We start from the raw sequence: 10,921 nt of genomic DNA, 5'->3' as shown, positions 1-10,921 counted from the left end.
AGGTCTTTCGCCTATAAATTCCCTAAAATCCTAGAAAAAATCAGGAGATCTTCGAAAGTACTTTTCCACCGCCGCAAGCTTCTGTCTCCGCAAGATCCCATCTGGGGCACATTCTGGTGCCCTGCTGGAGGGGGGATTCGGATACGGAGGACTTCTTCATCAACACCATGACCTCTCCGATGATGCCTGAGTAGTTCACCATAGACCTACGTGTCCATAGCTAGTAGCTAGATGGCCTCTTCTCTCTCTTGGATCTTCAATACAAAGTTCTCCATAATCTTCATGGAGATCTATCCGATGTAATCTTCTTTTGCGGTGTGTTTGTCGAGATCCGATGAATTGTGGATTTATGATCAAATTATCTATGAATCTTATTTGAGTTTCTTCTGATCTCTTATATGCATGATTTCATATCCTTGTAATTCTCTTCGAGTTGTGGGTTTTGTCTCGCCAGCTTGATCTTTGATTCTTGCAATGGGAGAAGTGCTTGCTTTTGGGTTCATACCGTGTGGTGAACTCACCCTGTGACAGAAGGGGTAGCGAGGCACGCATCATGTTGTTGCCATCAAGGGTAAAAAGATGGGGTTTTCATCATTGGTTTGATATTATCCCTCTACATCGTGTCATCTTGCTTAAGGCGTTACTCTGTTCGTCATGAACTCAATACACTAGATGCATGCTGGATAGCGTTCGATGTGTGGAGTAATAGTAGTATATGCAGAAAGTATCGGTCTACTTGTCTCAAACGTTATGCCTATATGTATGATCATTGCCTTAGATATCGTCATGACTTTGCGTGGTTCTATCAATTGCTCGACAGTAATTTGTTCACCCACCGTAATATTTGCTATTTTGAGGGAAGCCTCTAGTGAACACTATGGCCCCCGGGTCTACTCCACACCATATTTTCAGCCTTACACTTTTACTTCGTTGCACTTTCCGCCTTCACATCTCACTTTGCAATCAATCTTGAAGGGATTTACAACCCCTTTATAGCGTTGGGTGCAAGCTCTTTGTGTTTGTGCAGGTACTCTGGACTTGACGAGATTCTCCTACTCGATTGATACCTTGGTTCTCAAACTGAGGGAAATACTTACTGCTCTTGTGCTGCATCACCCTTTCCTCTTCAAGGGAAAACCAATGCAAGCTCAAGAGCAGAAGGATTTCTGGCGCCGTTGCCGGGGAAGGATTTTTGTTGCCGTAGCAGAAGGATTTCTGGCGCCGTTGCCGGGGAGGATCAAGTCAAGAACTCATCCAAGTAAGTGTCGCAAACTCATCTCTTGCATTTACTTTTTTGCCTCTTGTTTTCCTCTCCCCCATTTCTGAAAAACAGAAATTTACAAAAAAATATTTGCCTTTTCCGTTTTCCTTTTTCGTTCTCCTTTTCGTTCGCCCTTTTTCTCACTTGCTCTTTGTTCGCTTGTGTGCTTGCTTGCTTGGCGAAGTCACCATGACTGAAAACACCAAACTTTGTGACTTCTCGAATACTAATAATAATGATTTTATTAGTACTCCGATTGCTCCCGCCACTAGTGCGGAGTCATATGAAATCAATGCCGCTTTCCTGAATCTTGTTATGAAAGAGCAATTTTTCAGCCTTCCTAGTGAAGATGCTGCATCCCATCTTAATACCTTCATAGAGCTTTGCGATATGCAAAAGAAGAAAGATGTGGATAATGATGTGATTAAATTGAAGCTTTTTCCTTTCTCGTTGCGACATCGAGCAAAAACTTGGTTTTCGTCTTTGCCCAAAAATAGTATCGATTCTTGGGATAAGTGCAAAGATGCTTATATATCCAAGTATTTTCCGCCATCTAAGATTATCTCTCTCCGTAATGATATCATGAATTTTAATCAACTTCATCATGAACATGTCGCACAATCTTGGGAGAGAATGAAATTGATGATTAGAAATTGTCCCGCTCATGGCTTGACTCTTTGGATGATTATACAAATCTTCTACGCTGGCTTGAATTTCGCTTCTAGAAATATCTTGGACTCCGCCTCAGGTGGAACGTTCATTGAAATCACGTTAGGAGAAGCCACGAAACTCCGAGACAATATCATGACGAACTACTCTCAGTGGCACACTGAAAGGTCACCTACTAGTAAGAAAGTACACGCTATAGAAGAAATTAACTCGTTGAGTGCTAAGATGGATGAGTTAATGAATTTGGTTGCTAGTAGAAGTGCTCCTTTAGATCCTAATGATATGCCCTTGTCTTCCTTGATTGAGAGTAGCAACGCTAGCTTGGAAGTTAATTTTGTTGGTAGGAATAATTTTGGCAACAACAATGCTTTTAGAGGAAACTATGTTCCTAGGCCTTTTCCTAGTAACCCCTCTAATAACTTTGGCAACTCCTACAACAATAATCATGGAAATTACAATAGATTACCCTCTGATCTAGAGAGTAATATCAAAGAGTTTATCAACTCGCAAAAGATTTTCAATGCGTCCTTAGAGGAAAAGCTACTCAAAATTGATGATTTGGCTAAGAGCATTGATAGAATGTGTAGTGATATTGATGCTTTGAAAGTTAGATGTGCTCCTCCCAAGATCAATATGGATGAAACTTTGAAAGTTATGCGTGTTTCCATGATTGAGAGCAAAGAAACAACCGCCCAAATTCATGCTAGACATGAATGGCTTAAAAGGCGTGTTCTCGTGATAAGAATCACGAAGATCTTAAAGTGCTTGGTGTGACTCCCATTGAATCTTTGTTTTCTTGTGTCAAACCTGATGATGAAGGAGCTGGATATGAATCCACTTTGGTTGAAAAGCGCCCCAATGATCCGGAGTCCATCTATCTTGATGCTAAAAGCATTGAAAGTGGAGTAGAAGATACTAAAGCTTTGAGTAGTAATGAAATTACTACTATGGATTTCAAGGAATTCAATTATGATAGTTGCTCCTTGATTGAATGCATTTCCTTGATGCAATCCATGCTAAACTCTCCACACGCTTATAGCCAAAACAAGGCCTTTACCGATCATATCGTCAAAGCTATGATAAAATCTCTTGAAGAGAAACTTGAATTGGAAGTCTCTATCCCTAGAAAGCTTCATGATGAGTGGGAACCTACTATCAAAATCAAAATCAAAAACTATGAATGCAATGCTTTGTGTGATTTGGGTGCTAGTGTTTCTGCGATTCCAAAGTCTTTCTGTGATGTTCTGGGTTTTAATGATATTGAAGAGTGTTCTCTTAATTTGCATCTTGCGGATTCTACTATCAAGAAACCCATGGGAAGGATCAATGATGTTCTTATTATTGCAAATAGGAACTATGTACCTGTGGATTTCATTGTGCTTGTCATTGATTGCAGTCCTACATGCCCTATTATTCTTGGTAGACCTTTCCTAAGGACTATCGGTGCTATCAACGATATGAAGAAAGGGAATATTAGATTTCAATTTCCTTTAAAGAAGGGCATGGAGCACTTTCCTAGAAAGAAAATAAGATTGCCTTATGAATCCATGATGAGGGCCACTTATGGTTTGAGCACCAAAGACGACAATACGTGATTCTATCGCCTTATGCCTAGCTAAGGGCGTTAAACAATAGCGCTTGTTGGGAGGCAACCCAATGAATTTATTTCCTTTTTATTTCTGTTTTATTGCGTCCACGCCATCATAATTCTATTGTGATTGTGTTTTTTGTGTTTCTTTTTGTGTTTGAGCCAAGCATAACCTTTATGACTAGTCTTCGTAATGGTTGTTTGATCCTACTGGAAAAAGACAGAAACGTTTCGCTCACGAGATGATTTTTAATTTTTATTCAGAAAGAGATTTTGAGTTGATTCTTTTTTCTGATGGTTGATATTCCTTTTTCCCACGCAGTCACAATGTTTCAGAATTTTTGAGGTACCAGAAATATACGAAGTATACGGATTGCTACAGACTGGTCTGTTTTTGGCAGATTCTGTTTTTGTTGAGTTGGTTCCTTGTTTTGATGAAACTATGGATAGTATCGGGGGGTACTAGCCATGGAAACGCGAGAATACAGTAGCCCAACACCAATATAAATATAAATCAAGATTGCTACAGTACCTAAAGAGGTGGTAGTTTGTTTTCTTGTGCTAATGTTATCACGAGTTTCTGTTTAAGTTTTGTGTTGTGAAGTTTTCAAGTTTTGGGTGATGTTCTATGGACAAAGAGATAAGGAGTGGAAATAGCTCAAGCTTGGGGATTCCCAAGGCATCCCAAGACAAATTCAAGGACACCAAAAAGCCTAAGCTTGGGGATGCCCCGGGAAGGCATCCCCTCTTTCGTCTCCAATCCATCCGTAACGTCACTTGGAGCTATATTTTTATTCACCACATGATATGTGTTTTGCTTGGAGCGTCTTGTATATTAGGAGTATTTTTCCTTTTTTGTGTCACAATCATCCTTTCTGCACACCTTTAGAGAGAGAGACATGCACTCATCATGATTTTGTTAGAATGCTCATAGTGCTTCACTTATATCTTTTGAGCTAGATAATTTTGCTCTTTGTGCTTCACTTAGATCTTTTAGAGCACGGCGGTGCGTGACTTGGTAGTTGGCTTATGCTATGAAAGTACTCCCAAAGGTGATAGGTACCCAAAGAGAATACAAAAACCTCCATCTTCATGTGCATTGAGTAGAAAGAGAAGTCTTGATTCCTCTCAATTAGTTTTGAGATGTGGATTTGGTAATATTAAGAGCTATGTTAGTAGGGTGTTGTGGATCTAGAAATACTTGTGTCGAAGTTAGTGATTCCCGTAGCATGCACGTATGGTGAACCGCTATCTTAGGAAGTCAGAGCATAATTGATCTATTGATTGTCATCCTTTGTGTTGAGGTCGGGATCGCGCGATGGTTAACACCTACCAACCCTTCCCCTAGGAGTATGCGTTTAGCACTTTCTTTCGATTACTAATAAAAACTTTTGCAACAAGTATGTGAGTTCTTCATGACTAATGTGAGTCCATGGTATAGATGCACTTTCACCTTCCACCATTGCTAACCTCTCTAGTGCCGCGCAATTTTCGCCGGTACATAAACCCACCATATGCCTTCCTCAAAACAGCCACCATACCTACCTACTATGGCATTTTCATAGCCATTCCGAGATATATTGCCATGCAACTCCCACCGTTCCATCTCATGACTTGTGCCGTCACTCTCATATTGCCGTTTCATGATCGTATGATAGCTAGCGAGATGTTCCAACGTCATACGCCAAGCTAGATCGTTGCACATCCTGGTACACTACCGGAGGCATTTCCTATAGAGTCATTTCTAAGCTTTGAGCTGTAAGTAAATACAAGTGTGATGATCATCATTATTAGAGCATTGTCCCATGTGAGGAGATAAAAAAAGAGAAAAAAAAGGCCAAAGAGCCCAAATAAAAAAAGAGAAAAAAAAGAGGTCAAAGAGCCCAAACAAAAAAAGAGAAAAAGAGAGAAGGGACAATGCTACTATCTTTTTCCACACTTGTGCTTCATAATAGCACCATGTTCCTCATGATTGAGAGCCTCTTGTTTCGTCACCACCATATACTAGTGGGAATGTTTATTATATAACTTGGCTTGTATATTCCAATGATGGGCTTCCTCAAAATTTCCCTAGGTCTTCGTGAGCAAGAAAGTTGGATGCACACCCACTAGTTCTCCTTTTGAGCTTTCACATACCTATAGCTCTACTGCATTGTTTGTATGGCAATCCCTACTCATTCACATTGATATCTATTAATGGGCATCTCCATAGCCCTTTGTTACGCCGAGTCAATGTGACCATCTCCTCCTTTTTGTCTCACAACCACCACCACACTCTATTGTATTGCATGATAGTTATAAAAAGCTTGAGAAAGTAAGAGTGCGAAAACAATTACTTGGCCAATACCGGGGTTGTGCATGATTTACATTAGTTGTGTGAGGATGATGGAGCATAGCCAGACTATATAATTTTGTAGGGATAACTTTCCTTGGCCTTGTAATTTTGAAAGTTCATGATTACCTTGCTAGTTTGCTTGAAGTATTATTGTTTTCATGTCAATAGCAAACTATTGTTTTGAATCTTACGGATCTGAACATTCACGTCACATGAAAGAAGTTGCAAAGGACAACTATGCTAGGTAGCATTCCACATCAAAAATTCAGTCTTTATCACTTCCCTACTCGAGGATGAGCAGGAGTTAAACTTGGGGATGCTTGATACGTCTCCAACGTATCTATAATTTTTTATGGTTTCATGCTATTATCTTGTCAAACTTTGGATGTTTTGCATGCCTTTTATATATTTTTTGGGACTAACTTATTAACTCAGTGCCAAGTGCCGGTTCCAGTTTTTCCCATGTTTTTAACCCCTTTCAGAGGAGGATTTTAAACGGAGTCCAAACGGAACGAAACTGCAAAATAGATTTTTTCTGAAACAGAAAAAGATCAGGAAGCCTGAGAATCAGGGCAGGGGGCCTGCAGGGACCCCACAAGCCCCCTAGCCGCGGCCAGGGGGCCCGAGCCTCCAAGCTTGTGGGCTCCCTGGGCCACCTCTGCCCTAGGTCTTTCGCCTATAAATTCCCTAAAATTCGAGAAAAAATCAGGAGATCTTCGAAAGTACTTTTCCGCCGCCGCAAGCTTCTGTCTCCGCAAGATCCCATCTGGGGCACGTTCTGGTGCCCTACCGGAGGGGGATTCAGATACGGAGGGCTTCTTCATCAACACCATGACCTCTCCGATGATGCGTTAGTAGTTCACCATAGACCTACGGGTCCATAGCTAGTATCTAAATGGCGTCATCTCTCTCTTGGATCTTGAATACAAAGTTCTCCATGATATTCATGGAGATCTATCCGATGTAATCATCTTTTGCGGTGTGTTTGTCGAGATCCGATGAATTGTGGATTTATGATCAGATTATCTATGAATCTTATTTGAGTTTCATCTGATGTCTTATATGCATGATTTCATATCCTTGTAATTCTCTGCGAGTTGTGGGTTTTGTCTGGCCAGCTTGATCTATGATTCTTGCAATGGGAGAAGTGTTTGGCTTTGGGTTCATACCGTGCGGTGACCTCACCAAGCGACGGAAGGGGTAGCGAGGCACGCATCGTGTTGTTGCCATCAAGGGTAAAAGGATGGGGTTTTCATCATTGGTTTGGGATTATCCCTCTACATCATGTCATCTTGCTTAAGGCGTTACTCTGTTCGTCATGAACTCAATACTCTAGATGCATGCTGGATAGCGGTCGATGCGTGGAGTAATAGTAGTAGATGCAGAAAGTATCGGTCTACTTGTCTCGGACGTGATGCCTATATGTATGATCATTGCCTTAGATATCGTCATGACTTTGCACGGTTCTATCAATTGCTCGACAATAATTTGTTCACCGACCGTAATATTTTCTATTTTGAGAGAAGCCTCTAGTGAACACTATGGCCCCTGGGTCTACTCCACACCATATTTTCAGCCTTACACTTTTACTTCGTTGCACTTTTCGCCTTCACATCTCACTTTCCAATCAATCTTGAAGGGATTGACAACCCCTTTATAGCGTTGGGTGCAAGCTCTTTGTGTTTGTGCAGGTACTCTGGACTTGACGAGATTCTACTACTGGATTGATACCTTGGTTCTCAAACTGAGGGAAAAACTTACTTCTCCTGTGCTGCATCACCTTTCCTCTTCAAGGGAAAACCAACGCAAGCTCAAGAGACGACAGAAGGTTTTTGTCGACGTAGCAGAAGGATTTCTGGCGCCGTTGTCGGGGAAGGATTTTTGTTGTCGTAGCAGACACCTCTGAGTTTAGCACATGTCTGGCTCAGTGATGTATCCTCCTTGTTTATCCATCAAGATATGGAGAATAGGTATATGAGATTTGAATCCAAACGATGGCGCGTTGGTGGTAATGGGAGCAGAGCACCGATAGGGCTTCGCCAAGCGCTCACGGGTCGAGGTGGAGGCTTATCGGGGGAGAGATGAGGCTTGGGTTTGGTGTGTCCAGCCCTTGTGCCCCCTCCCCACTATATATAAGTGTGTAGGAGGGTAAGGGACGCAGCCCAAGCCCCTCCTCCAAGGAGGGGAGACGTCCAAGGGAGGAAACTTGCCTCCCAAGACAAGTTGACTCCCTCCCACTTAGGGTTTCTCCTTCCCACGCACATGGGCCTGGTGGGGGCTGGTGCACGTGGCCCAGTAAGGCCAGGGCATCCCTCTATAACCCATGTACGCCCTAGGGCTGGTAGAATCCTCTTGTGGACTTTCGAAACCCTCTAGAATCCCCGAAAACCTTCTGGAAGCTTCCCGATACAATATCGAAGAAAACTAAAAAATTTGTGGAACCCCGATAACAACTTTACATATATAAATCATTACCTCCGGACCATTCTGGGGCTACTCGTGACTCCCGTGATATCATTCGATACTTTGAACAACATTCGGTCCATTGTCATTAATATCTCAATAATTCCCAAGTGTTACCGAACGTTAAGTGTGTGACCCTATGGGTTCGAGAATCATGTAGACATGACCGAGACACATCTCTGGTCAATAACGTATAAAGGGACCTAGATGACCACATTGGTTCCTATATATTCCACGTATATCTTCATTGGTACAACCACGATGTCAAGGATTCATTCAATCATATATGTAGTTCCCTCTGTCCATTGGTATGTTACTTTCCCTAGATTCGATTGTCGTTATCTCCATTCCTAGTTCAATCTCGTTCCCGGCAAGTCTCTTTGCTCATTCCGTAATATAAGATCTCGTGACAAACTCCTCAGTCACATGGATTGCAATCTTCTTGTGATGTTATACTACCGAGAGGGCCTAGAGATACCTCTTCGTCATACAAAGTGATGAATCCCAGTCTCAATCCATACCGACCCAATAGACACCCTCAGAGATACCTGTAGAGTACCTTTACGATCACCTAGTTAAAAGTGACGGTTGATACACACAAGGCATTCCTCTGGTGTCAGGTAGTTGCATGATCTCATAGTCTTAGGAACACATACTTGACATGATGAAAGAAGTAGTGGAAAACTAACTGATACAATCAAATGTTATGCTTACGATTGGGTCTTGTCCATCATATAATTCTCCTAATCATGTGATCCCGTTATCAAATGACAACGCATGTCTATGGTCAGGAAACCTTAACAATCTTTGTTTAACGAGCTAGTATAGTAGAGGGTCACTAGGGAACGGTGTTGTTCATATATCCGTGCATATATTTAAATTTCTAGTCAATATAATTCTAGCATGGACAATATGTTGGGGAACGTTGCATGGGAAACAAAAAAATTCCTACGCACACGAAGACCTATCATGGTGATGTTCATCTACGAGAGGGAGATCGAATCCACATACCCTTGTAGATCGCTAAGCAGGAAGCATTAAGAAACGCGGTTGATGTAGTGGTACAGCTTAGTGATTCAAATCACCAAAGTCCCATGATCCGTCCCGATCTAGCACCGAACGGACGGCACCTCCGCGTTCAGCACACGTACAACTCGATGACGATCTCCGCCTTCTTGATCCAGCAAGAGAGACGGGGAAGTAGATGAGTTCTCTGGCAGCATGACGGCGCGCCGGTGATGGTGATGATCTATTCCTGCAGGGCTCCGCTCGAGCTCCGCAGAAATCTGATCGAGAGGAAGAACTACGAGGTATAGGTTTGAGTTGCACGTGGCAAAGTTGTGTCTCAAAAACCCTAAAACCTCTAGTATATATAGGAGGAGGGGAGGGGCTAGCCATGGGGCTCAAGAGAGCCCCAAGGGCGCCGGTTGAAAGGAGGAGGACGACTCCAACTCCAATTTGGTTTGGGAATGAGGAGTCCTCCTCTTCCTTCCCACCTTCCTCCCTTTTTTGTTTTCTTTGGTTTTCTTTGTTGTGTAACATTGCATGGGAAACAAAAAATTTCCTACTCACACGAATACCTATCATGGTGATGTTCATCTACGAGAGGGAGATCGGATCCACATACCCTTGTAGATCGCTAAGCGGGAAGCGTTAAGAAACGTGGTTGATGTAGTGGTATGCTTTGTGATTCAAATCACCGTCGTCCCATGATCCGTCCCGATGTAGCACCGAACGGACGTCACCTCCGCGTTCAGCACACATACAGCTCGATGATGATCTCCGCCTTCTTGATCCAGCAAGAGAGACGGGGAAGTAGATGAGTTCTCTAGCAGCGGGACGGCGCACAGGTGATGGTCATGATCTATTCCTACAGGGCTCCGCCCGTGCTCCGCAGAAATCTAATCTAGAGGAAGAACTTCGTGATACAGGTTTGAGTTGCACGTGGCAAGGTTGTGTCTCAAAAGCCCTAAAACCACCAATATATATAGGAGGAGGGGAGGGCACCGGCCGAGAGGAGGAGGTGGACTCCCACCTCAATTCGGTTTGGGGAAGGAGGAGTCCACTCCTTCCTTCCCACCTCCCTCTTTCCTTTTTTTTCTTCCTTTCCTTTGGTTTTTTCTCCTTGTGGCGCCATAGCCCACTTGGGCTGGCCTTACCAGCCCACTAAGGGCTCGTGCGCCACCCTAGTGCTATTGGGCTCACTCCCGGGTGGGTGGGCCCCTCCCGGTGAAAACCCGGAACCCATTCGTCACTCCCGGTACACTGGTGGTAATGCCCGAAATCTTTCCAGTGACCAAATGAAACCATCCTATATATCAATCTTCGTTTCCGAACCATTCCGGAAACCCTCATGATGTCTGTGATCTCATTCGAGACTCTGAACAATCTTCGGTCACCAACACCTATAACTCAACTATAATAAAACGTCATCGAACCTTAAGTGTGCAGACCCTGCGGGTTCGAGAACTATGCAGACATGACCCGAGGCACTCCCCGGTCAATATCCAATAGCGAGACCTGGATGTCCATATTGGATCCTACATATTCTATGAAGATCTTATCCATTGAACCTCTGTGGCCAAGGATTCATATAATCTCGTAT

Source organism: Hordeum vulgare, chromosome 2H, assembly GCF_904849725.1.
Source record: "Hordeum vulgare subsp. vulgare chromosome 2H, MorexV3_pseudomolecules_assembly, whole genome shotgun sequence".
Taxonomy (NCBI): domain Eukaryota; kingdom Viridiplantae; phylum Streptophyta; class Magnoliopsida; order Poales; family Poaceae; genus Hordeum; species Hordeum vulgare.
The sequence above is the reverse complement of the archived record's forward strand: the minus strand, read 5'-3'. Positions refer to the sequence as shown.